This window comes from Ictidomys tridecemlineatus, chromosome 7 (genome assembly GCF_052094955.1).
Source record: "Ictidomys tridecemlineatus isolate mIctTri1 chromosome 7, mIctTri1.hap1, whole genome shotgun sequence".
NCBI classification, from domain to species: Eukaryota; Metazoa; Chordata; class Mammalia; order Rodentia; family Sciuridae; genus Ictidomys; species Ictidomys tridecemlineatus.
The window spans coordinates 133,010,150-133,022,383 of record NC_135483.1 but is presented as its reverse complement, the minus strand read 5'-3'; positions in this window follow the sequence as shown (position 1 = coordinate 133,022,383).

Below are 12,234 nucleotides of genomic sequence, written 5' to 3'. Positions count from 1 at the left end.
CTTCAAACAAATGATTGTAACATGATATGGTTGATTTTGATAGTCATTACCTCAGTCTCTTCTTAGTTTATGAAAATAAGCTTTCATTACAGAGGGAAGGACAAAAGAAATAGAATTTTCTACATCCAATGTGTGATCCATCTATTTATCTCAGGAAAATTATTCTAGTCCTGGAACTAAGTCATCAAAATTTTATAAGAATTACTAATCAGAAGATCTGACAGATTAAATATGCTTTTCAAGTTAAATGTTGAATATACACATTAGTCATTCCAGGTATATATTAAAGTCATCATGAATGATTTGTTTTTAAAATGAAAATAAAAAATTCAATAGCAAAATCAAAACATTTGAAAGACATGAATGTTTTAGTCAGCTTTTTCACTGCTGTGACTAAAAGACCCAACCAGCACAATTGTAGAGGAGGAAAAGTTTATTTGGGGGCTCACAGTTTTAGAGATCTCAATCCATAGACAGCTGGCTCTGTTCCTTGGGGCTTGAGATGAGGTAGGACATCATGGTGGAAGGAAGAGGTTCACAAAATGATAAGAAAAGGGAGAGGAAAAGAGAGAGAGAGAGAGAGAGAGAGAGAGAGAGAGAGAGAGAGAGAGAGAGAGAGAGAGAGAGAGTCAGGCTTCACTTGTTAGATACAAATATATACCCCAAAGTCATGTCTCCAGTGCTCCACCTCCTATAAGTATACCCTACCTGCCTTCAATTGCCACTCAATTAATCCTGCCAGGGGATTAATTCACTGATTGGGTTAAGGTTTTCATAACCCAATCATTTCTCTTCTGAACCATCTAGCATTTTCTTACATGTGAGCTTTTGGGAGACACCTTGCAACCAAACCATCACCATGAAATATAAATCAATAAATTCCAACATTTAATGGGTTGGATGGTGACCCTCAAAAAGACATGTCTATAGCAAATCCCTAGAAATTGTGAATATTACCTAATGTGGAAAAAAAAAAAGGAGTCTTTGAACATGTAACTAAGTGATGAATCTTGAGATGAAGAGATCATTCTGGTTTACTTGGGTAGATCCTAAATTCAGTGGTTAAGTGTCCTTGTAAGAGACAAACAGGGGAAAGATACAAGACAGAAGAGGATAACAATGGATAGACAGGGGAAGAGACTGGTATTTTATTGCTCCAAACCAAGATATGCCAAGGAATGTGCCAGCCACAAAAAGCTAGGTGAGAAGCACAGAACAGATTCTCTTCTAGAGCCCCCAAGGGAGTAAGACTAACACCTTAATTTCATGCTTTTAACCTCTAGAACTTGGAATTTCTATTGTCTTAAATAACAAATCTATGGCAAATTGTCATGGCATCATCAAGAAAGGTATTTATTACATAATCTGAATTGAGATACATATTGGTTATAATAATGGAGACAATGAAATATGGAAAAATCCTTCAAAATCAACTAGTAAAATTATTATACAAAAGTTTGACAACTAGAAAAGTTTATTTTATACATGTAATAAGTGATATCAGTATTCCACTGGAGCTAACATCTAACCATAATTGCTAGCAACTAACATCTACTTTTCTCAAATCAGGTAAAGATAAATCATATAATAAAACTATATAAATTCAGACCATGATCATCTCTAAGCCCCTGAGATGAAAAAGATGTGATATAATCCAACAACTGAAAGCAAATAACAAAAGGAAAAAAAAAAAAAAAAAAAAACCAAAAAAAAAAAAAAAAAAACCTCTTTGTGTTTGGAATTTAGTGTTAGGAGACAAGAATATTTACATAGAGGCCAATGATATGTGATGGAACCAAACCATGCATGTCTAGTCTGGAGAAGTCCAGAAGAGATAACAGTGGCTTGTATAAAGTTACTGGAGCAGATCATGAGCTATATTGTGACATGGTTCTTATTATGTTGACTTTCATACTTTCAAATCCTTACAGTGTTTGGGATATAGTTGACATTGTTACATAGTGTGAACGGAAAATTAATTTTACAAATAAATTGAAGGTCTTAAAATTGCTTGACAAGTTATTTGTATGTTGAATACTTACTTTGGTTCTTTTTACAGAATGGTAAATTAAATAAAGTTTTTTTTTAACATTATATTTCAGCAAGTAGAACTAAATGCTAAAGAAACAATATCAAATGAACAAATAAGACACCTGATTACTTTCCAGTAGAATATTGGGTACACCTTTTGTAACTAGAGAAGGATCTGGGAGTTCAAACAAAGAGTTGAAACAAAGAGTTGAAAAGTTTCAACTGGTCTTAGTAATGTGGTCTGATCTGGTTCTTTATATGGATCAATGTACAAATAGCTATAAGAATAGATTTTTCCTTGGCCTGTTCTTCAAACTAGGTCTCATATTATAACTCCACTCAATTTAGGATATCTGCTGTTCCATCTCGAATTATGCTACTAACATTTCTTACAATTGACAAACTAATTACAATGACAAATATTCCCTGAAGGTGTTATACTAGGTAATATTTTGTTATTCTAATTCTAGCAATCTTATGCACATTAATGAAATAAACTTACATTTAATGTAACATTTTAGTTACATTTTTTGCTAATCAAAACTCTTTCAATTTGATAAATTTGATTTTCTAATAATTATATGACAGAGAAATTTAGAATTTTTTCTCAGTGAAAATTAGTTTATTACATTTAAAAACTATCAAATTTACAGATTCCTATGTGAATTTCAGTAATATTTAGACAACAAAATAATTTTTCCGATTTGTATAAATTGTGGAAGTCCATTTCAGTTGTAAACTGATCCATGTTTTTAAATTTTAAACTAATTATTAGTGTAAAATTATTTTAAAGAAAAAGATGTGTATGTAACTGCAAGGCATATAGGAATATATATATGCATAGATACACATATGCTTAAAAATATTTTACTACATAATTCCAGTTTCTCAATATTATGGTATTAAACAGTCTTTTACTAATCCCTAGAAAATTCTATCCTATTGAAGACAAAATATATAATAGAATTAAAATTGTTCACACAGTAGTACCAGGTATTTATTTCTATATATCCTGAGAGCAATATTCAAGCCTAGGCTCAAGCTTTAAGATAATAACAACATGGTGTAAGCTCTAGGGCAGAACAAAAGCAGAGGGGGAAAAAAAAAAGACTTGGAAGTTCTCAAATGTAGTCAGGGAGCAGGAGGGAAAAAAAAGAAAAGACAGAATGGGAGAAATGGGGGAGTCCAAGAAAAAAGAATGAAGATTCAAGGATGGGTAAATCTCCTCTTAGCTTTTCAAAAGGTTTCTGATAACCAGCTTTTGTGTAAATAGATTTGATGGCTCCGGGCTGAAGGTGACTGACAGCTGAATCTGGGCACCCTCTGGAGTATCACCCTGGGGATTGCCATTGTTGCAGGCAGTTTCTCCAAACTGATTCAGAAGAAACATTATCTCAAGTGGACTCCAACAACAGCCACCCCCAAGCGACCTGGGAGCTAGGAGCAAGCAACTTGGTCTCTCTCTTGAGTAGTAATTATAGAGGTAAAGGGAACAAGGGGTGTCAACTCAGTTGAGCTTAAGTCTCTAACTTCCAATTAAGAGAGAGAGAGAGAGAGAGAGAGAGAGAGAGAGAGAGAGAGAGAGAGAGAGAGAGAGAGAGAGAGAGAGAGAGAGAGAGAGAAGGAAAAAAAAAGTATTCAAGTATCCAAAGATTTTTCCCCCAAACAAAAAAATGTCAGAAAGCTTCCCTCTTTCTTTGTTAGTTGGAAAAATAAACAGATCTCTAGGTCCTCCTCAGGAAGTGCTTAACTGAAGAGGGTATTGTAGGTAAATGCTTCAGTGACTTTCTTTTTTAGTAAAGATGCTGTGTTTACTTAGGGTCCACTTCAGCCAAGTCTAGTTATCAGTCATTTCTGCTTAACTCTTAGTTAAAATTTGGGTGTTTTGCTTTAATGCCATATAAAACAACCCCCTTCTGTCCCCATCTGGTTACATTGGCCAGTTAACAGAGGCACCAATCCATTTTTTTTTTTTTTTTCCGTTCACAATCCTGTTCTAGGCAGGGCACAAGCAGTATAGGAAGGAGTCTGGAGAGTCACTGAGGGACTTTCTTCCTCTAAACCTCTACAAACCCCCCACTGGTTAACTCCCTCGTAGTTTTGCCACAAATAAGCTAGTTACTTGAAAAATTTAAAAAGCTGATAAAACTAACAAAAGGTTATAATCACAATTCAGTCACTTTTAATTCCTGTACCAAGACAGCCCTTCTCTCCGGAGTTGAGTCCATCCCTTGCGGTAGGGGTGGAGCTCCCCCAAGGAACCAATCAGCTACCAAATAGAAGCCTTGGGAAGTTTTTGGAGTTGATGGGCGCTGTTGGCTGTGTTCATGTTGGGATGAATGTTTTTCTAAAATCAAGAGACAGATAAAGTGATCATTTCTAAAAACATCTTAATCTACGGGAGTAAAAATGAGCAGGTTATCAGTTGTCATGACTAAATGTATTCTGAAGGATCACCTGTCTGGTGTTATTACATAAAGGGACAGAACTTTCCTTGCTTGACGCTCTGTATGCATGCATTTGTGTTTAACTTTCTCGTGCTTTTTATTTCTTCTTGCTCATATATACTTCTATATCAAAACACTGTAGAAAGCAACCTTCAGGAGGCCTAATGTCCAGACATAGCAAGAGAGCAATATCATTTTGCTGTATTTTTATTTCTGCTTTGAAATGCATTGTTCTTGATTCCTTCGTTTTTCTCCCAAGGGACTTAATTTTATGTTTTATTTTTTCTTTTTAAATTGTTAGTAGATTGTCTTTAGATATATGCACTTTTGTGGGTTATTCTTAAATACTTTTTACTACTTTTTCTTTCTACTTTTTTTTAATTTTTATTTTTTTGTAGAAGAAATTAAGGCTTAGAAATGAAAGTAGGTTTCTTGAACTAGAGGCTAGTAGGAGTCATGATTCTGTTGCTTTCAAGCCTGGCAAATTATTTAACATCTCTGAACTTCAGTGAACTCATCAGTAATCATTTTTAATAGTATGATTTTTGAAGATTTAATGAAAGACCAGGAGTAGAAGTCCATACATTTCTGATAATAAAATAATTTCAAAGTAACAACAAAAATATTTCAGTTTCATCAGTATCATTGGTTTGGCTGTGTCTCCAGAAAATTACTTAATTTATATGTTTATTATTATCATTTGAAAATGGGATACTAAATTTTACCCACTTTGCAAAGATATTATGTACTTCAGATAAATAGTATAAAACATGATGGCAACAAAAAGCATCATATGAATGTAAACTTTTATTATTATATTTTGTAAGATATATTCTGCTTTTATACAATAGAATGAGTTGGTATGCAAAACATTTTTGTGTTAATTAAATGTAGAATCATGTTAAATTGTTAGATTAATTTTCTTTAAACATTCTGTAGTCTTTACATTAAAATTACTTATAACTAACAGAGTTTGAGAAATACTTCCATTACTCCATGTATGCATGGTGCTAATTTCAGCAAAGAGAAATTATTAGAAATCTAGTGGTTAACAAGGATAATATTCAAAAGTTTTTAATGTAGCTGTTAGATCAAACCTCCTCATGAATGTTATACTACAGTGTGAAAATAATGACCACAATCAGCCCCTTAATCTAGCAAAAAATATTTGGATCAGGAAACCTCAATAAGTTTGTAAATTCTAACTCAATAGGGGAATGACCTATTCTTCACAAAGATCATACTGCTATTGAAGCCCTGTTCCCCCACCAAACACATAACTAAACTACACATAAAAGTTAAGGATTTGGTGTTGGAGGTTGAGGAAGGAAGACATATTTATGGAAAAGGGAAAGATGGTCTATTAACTGCTTATGGAGGAAATAAAATGTAGTGGTTAAATCAAACATACTGTAGATCAGCCTTGGAAATGTTATTATCGTTTAACATTAGTCTTGCCTCTGTAATCCTAGAAAGCTGTGTACCCTGTTGTCTTTATTTACTTACTCATAAAAAGTGTACAATAGGTGTAGTCTTTAGTAAAGAATAGTTATTTTAAAAACCCTGGATAATAATTTCAATATGTATAATATATGAAAACATTAAAGTATCCATACCTCTTTTGTTCAACTTAATATGTCACTGAAGAAAGGGTAGACAGGGTTTGTGAGAAAAAAAATGAATAACATTTTGTCGTCTTAGGACACACCTTTCCCTTTTCTGAATGATTAATTCCCTTCCACACTTCATGACTAATTAATTAATTAACTAATTAATGTGTACACTTATCTCCACTGGGGAAGGGCAATGCTAGAAGAAGACTCCTTGGAGAATCTTCACTGATTTATTTCCCAGATAATGTTTGAGAAGAGAATTCTTGAGAAAAACTCAGAGTAAATGAAGGGTGGCTTTCTCTATTCCTTCCATTCCTATGGAAGAAAGAGATAAATAGATAATAATAATACAAATTAAGCTTCAGTTTATGAGCAGTTTAAAATGATAAATAGAGCTAGCATGGCATAGAGAAGAGGCCTCTGGACTTGGAATCAGAAGATACTACTATCATACTTGATAGCACACTTACTAATGTGTGACCTTGGATAATTTATTTCACATCTCCAAACCTCCATACTTGTTTTTATAGTGCAATACTCAGCCCACCCCCACTTTTATGGTCAGACATGACACTTGCCACATCCAAATAGAAGTTCTGTAGCAGCTTGTACAGTTTTGAGGGTCTCTTGAATCCCTATCCTAAGCCCTGGGAACAGTATAAGTTTTGGACAGATAGGGACTGATCTGTCATCCTAGGTACAAGAATGAAAAGATAGAAATGAGCAAAAATGGAGGTGCAGCCAATCTGAGCACTTAGGAACAAAACAAAAACATACAAATATTTACTGTTTTAAGCCACTAAAACTTTGATACTATGTGTTGTCATACCTAAGCTAACAATGTATGTATCTGTGCATGTGTGCACATGTACATATAAATACAATAATACTTTAATTTAGTCATTTAATACTAAGTGAAAAGAATTCTCATTTTCTTTATATCAAATTAATTTACCTTGAGATATCAGGTATCAAATCCTCAAGACTTTATATAATGTTATCATAATGTAAAGTCTATTCTTAATTGTAAATAATTTAGGGAAGTCCTCTCTGCTTTCAATAAACTTTGTACAATGCTATGCTCTCTTACTCAGGGCATCTCTACTTATGTGTTCTAATATTCCATCCTTTTTTGTACTTAATGTTCTATTCTATGAAATATATCTACTATGGGGAGGTTATATACCACTTTGACTCTTGTTAGAAGAGATGGTTTTCTTGATTAAATGTGATAAAAATGTTCCCTTCACTTCAAAGCCAGCCTCAGCAATGGTGAGGCACCAAGCAACTCAGTGACACCCTGTCTCTAAAAAAAAAATACAAAATAGGGGGGAAAAAACCCTTTAAAATATCTCACAGCGTTGTTATTGAAACTGTTGTAACTCAGAAAAATGATACCCCAAAATATGCCACTTTGGACTTCAAACTGAGAGTACTTGAGGAGCAGCAAAACTTCCTGGAAGCCACCTTATCTACCTGTTTTAGTCACCATTTTTGCTGCAGTGATAAAAGACTGACCATAAAATTGTAGAAGAGGAAAAGTTTATTTGGGGGCTCATAATTTCAGAGGTCTTAATCCATTAGAAGGCTGGCTCCATTCTTCCGAGCTTGAGGAGAGGCTGAACAACATGGCAGAAGAGTGTGGCAGAGGAAAGCAGCTCACATGATGATCAGAAGCACAGAGAAAAAGATACAAAATATATACCCCAAAGGCACACCCCCAGTGATCTCCTCCAGCCACACTTTACCATCCTTCAGTTATCACTCAGGTAATCCCCATCAAGGGATTAATTTGCTGATTGGGTTAAGGCTCTCCTAAGTCAATTATTTCTCCTGTAAATCTTCTTGCATTATCTTACACAGAACTTTTGGGGAACACCTTACATTCAAACCGTAACACTACCTGAAGGCCAGATCCACCAAAGGGGAACACAACTGCCTTCATCTTACTGAAATTTCATTAACCAAAGAGGATTTCACTCATGTCATAAAGACTGAAAAACACTATTATCTAGGGCCCAGCAGAACTTTACCCCAAGCCATTATCTGTTTTATACTGTTGTTTTCTCCTATAAAAATTATTTACTCTTCAGCTAAAATGGTTTATAGCCCCTCCCCCCCTCCCCCTTTTTTCTACACAGAGGGTATTTAAATTCCAGCCATTTCTCCCTTTCTTTGAATTTCATACTTTGTATGGATCCCCTGCCTATGTACATTAATAAATTTGTATTACCTTTTCTTGTTAACTCGTCTGTTGTTATTTAATTTCAGTGAAACTTCACAGACTGAAGGGGAAATTTTTCTTCATTCTTATCAATTAAAATCATACATAAAGAGTAATACATACAGATACTTAAAAATACGGCAAGTCATAATAGAGGAGTTTTCATAATGTCTCAATGAACATCAAGGAAGTTCTGGAGGAGTCTCACGAAGCCAGCCAGGAAGAGCTATGCTTCTTGTCCTCTAAGACACCAGCTCTATTGTGATCTTTTTTATTTTTTTATCTACTATGGACACCTAAGATTTCATTCCATTTATTTTAAAGGTTCTGCTGCTAAAGACATAGTTGAAATGCATGTACAACAAACGTATATTCTTTAATCACCATAATTTCAACTCTAATGTGTTTAACACGACACAGAAATCTTTTAAAACATCAATAAAATAGGTAAGGATGTTATCAAGACATGGGACAAATGACCATATATTAGTACCACTCAAACTAGTACAAAATTTTGAAGTTTATGCCTTGAAAAATTATTGATGACCCCAGAAACTTACCTAGAGAACTAAAAAAAAAAAAAAAAAAATAACCCTATGAACACTAAAGCACACACATTCCATTAGTCACCAGAGTGATGATGTCATCACATGTCATGTAGCATCTGAGAGGTCTACTGAATACTCATGAGAGAATGAAAGTTTAAAACACAACAGTGTCTTAGATTATTATGAAAATAACGCTGACCTCAAGAGGCCCCTGGTAGAGTCTCAGAGACCTCTCAGAAGACCTGAGGCCATACTTTGAGGACCACTGACCTATTATTTTGTGGAAACACTAAGGTACTGAATAATACATTAAGTCAGGTATGGATTGTTTCCATTTCTGCTTTAGGCTCAAATGAAATTGGAATGATGAATGGAATTTCCTTCAAGGAGATCTCACAAAATGTTTTCAGTAATATCATCATTCTTTAAACCTGTGATTAAAGATCATTTAAAAAGTTTCATTGGGTTTACTTCATTGAAGCATAACAGCTGCCCCTCCCACCCTGGAAGCAAAAATCAACTATCAATTTCAGTTAAAATGGAAGTTGGACCTCTTGTCTATCATTGACAAAATGTTTTGATCTGATTGCCTTTTTCTTTTTCTTTTTTTTTTTTAATTTAGGTCAGTGGATTCTGGAAAATGAGTATTCTAACAGTCAATAACCTGACTTTTGGGAACAATAGAGGCACAGAGCATCACGCATGGATCTGCTCACCTTCTTTCTTTTACAAAGGAACTCCAAATAATCCTATCAGCAGAGCATTGTAGTACTTAATTTCATTAGACAACTCATTATAGTGCTTACTTAACATTTCAATGATACATTTTAATTGGTCACAATTGGCTCCTTCTGTCTTTTAAAATTTCCTAAGTTATCTGCTCATTTATAAGCAAAGACAAAAGCATGTCAGTTCTCAAATGTACTTTCTCCGCTTCTCTTTGAGGACATCTGTAGCCTGAATAGTTTTAGTCCCTCCCAACAGGTCTCCTCTCAGCTGCTCTGTTTTTACATCTCTCAAGAGGGGTTAATTCTTTACAGCTGTATCCTGCCTTCCAAGAATCTCACATGTGCAAATTATTAATCTTTCTCTATTGCTACAGTAACTCCCTAGGCCATAAACACCCCCTACCTAAAACTGGCTCTTTTCCAAGAAAAACTTCGGTATTCTTTCTCTGAAAAGATTATTTGGCCTCCTTTAGTTTACATTGTTCTTTGGAACGATTGTTGAAATAAAGAAATAGAAACTTACTTCCAAATTGCTATTTAGAATTATAAATTTAAGTTGGGGGATATAGTTCATTGATACAGGGCTTGCCTAGCATTCGCGAGGCATGGGTTGGATACCCAGCACCAAAATAAAATAAAATAAAGCAAAATTAAATTAAATTAAAATGAAATAAAGAAATAGAAATGTAACCTGCAAGTTTAATCTCTATCTATTGCTGTATATTCAGAGTCTAAGTCTTACAATCCATTTGTTTAAAAAACTCAGGCTGCTTATAGTTTTCAAGAGTATACTTTTAAATATTTTAAGCTTTTGGATTCTATGCTTATTATATCACATGGGTTGTTTTTTTTTAATAGAAGAAAACAGTGTATAATTTTTCCTTCAGTGTGAGGAAATTTTATTTTCCCAAATGTGCCTTAGATATATTTGTACGTGCAATAAATATTATTAATAGCTTGGTATATAAACATTAATGTTTATTTGTTAAGAAGAAAACAATTAAACTTAAGATACTATAGAAGGACCATTTATTCATATATATTGGCCATCATAGCTTAATCTCTCGGGGTTTTTTTAGCCTCTCAATTTTAACATGACATGTACTTAATTCTAGGTTTTGATGGTCACTGCTTGGCCACTTCTCTCTGCCTCGATCATCTACGTTTTGATTTCTTCTACCTTCCTTAGCGACTGGTTGGACACTCCTAGACGCCTCCAGCTTTCAAAATGAATCATTTATTTTAATAGTTAGATATGTCATAATAAAGCACTAAGAAATTTCAGGAATTGCATTTCTCCGTGATTACGTGCATCTAGTGATGATCTGAGACACAAGGCAGAGGGGCCAGTGATTTTTACCACCTGACAACTGCAATAATCCCCCAGAACTGCAAGGCCTGAAGCATCTTATTGCTGTTATGAAACAGAATTTATAAATAAAAATAAGGAAAACAGCCAGAGCCATGCACTTTCTGGGCTTCAGTGACATTGATATGACAGCCAATCAGAAATTTCCATTTATGCCAAGATTGCCAAACCAATAATTTTAGCAATAAAACCTACCCCAAGAAATATTAAAATATTTTGCCTCAAAAAATGTATTTTAAACACAAAAGAAGTTTAAAGGTAAGTTCTGTTATAATTCAGACATACAATCATTTTAATATATACAGAAAATCTCCCTGTAGACCAATTAAAAGGAGCTTCCAAACAATACTGACGCTTAATTCATATAACATTATAACTCAAGCAAGTTACGTTTCAACATTTTTAGATAAGCTGTATAATAGTAGGAAAAAAGGATTAGGATAATAGTGAGATAGGAACTGCATTTTGTATTATTTCAACTGCCTTTTAACAGTCTTTATGACGGAGAGAGGGAATAAGAATGCAGAAGGGACAAACTTGTGTAGATTATTTTTTCATTACATGCATTATTCCAGTTTAAAAATGTCAGTTGCTTGTCATGTTAACTAAGAATGCATTCACTATTGTACATATCTAAAAGCTGGAGTTAACTGAGAATTTTGCAAAGGACAGATACAAAGAAGTGATTTTTCCTTCTCTCTGTATATAAAAATAGAACTTTCAGAAATGTCATGGCTGACACATTTAGCTGCTGGACATTGAAAATCCTTTCTGACTCACAACCTGTGACTGGAACTCTGTCAGAGTAATCAAGAGATGTTATACTATGGAGCACAAACAGTAGGGGAAGCTTTACTATTTGGCCTTGTTTTTAAAGCAAAAGATATTTAAATTTGGATCATAACATAAATAAATATTTCTTATGCTCCTCATCTATAAAATATAATAAATGTGTAAGGTATAAGTATTTAAATGTATAAGGTATTTTTGGAGCTGATTATTAATAACCAGTATCTATGCACATGGGAACACTGAGACCAGGTAACATGGTAAAAGATATACACGACTGAATAAATACCTACTGTGTGCTGAGTTATTTTTTCTGAGGTTGACTGCAGTTAGTTATGAGCATGACAACAAAGGTGAATGGAATACGATGAATCTATGAACAAAATAACCACCATTCAGAAATTAAAAAGTAATTCTTGGGCAATGTTAGTTTTTTCTTGATCTATTATTAAGAGTTATTGTTTTTCAAGAAAGACTAAAGGAAT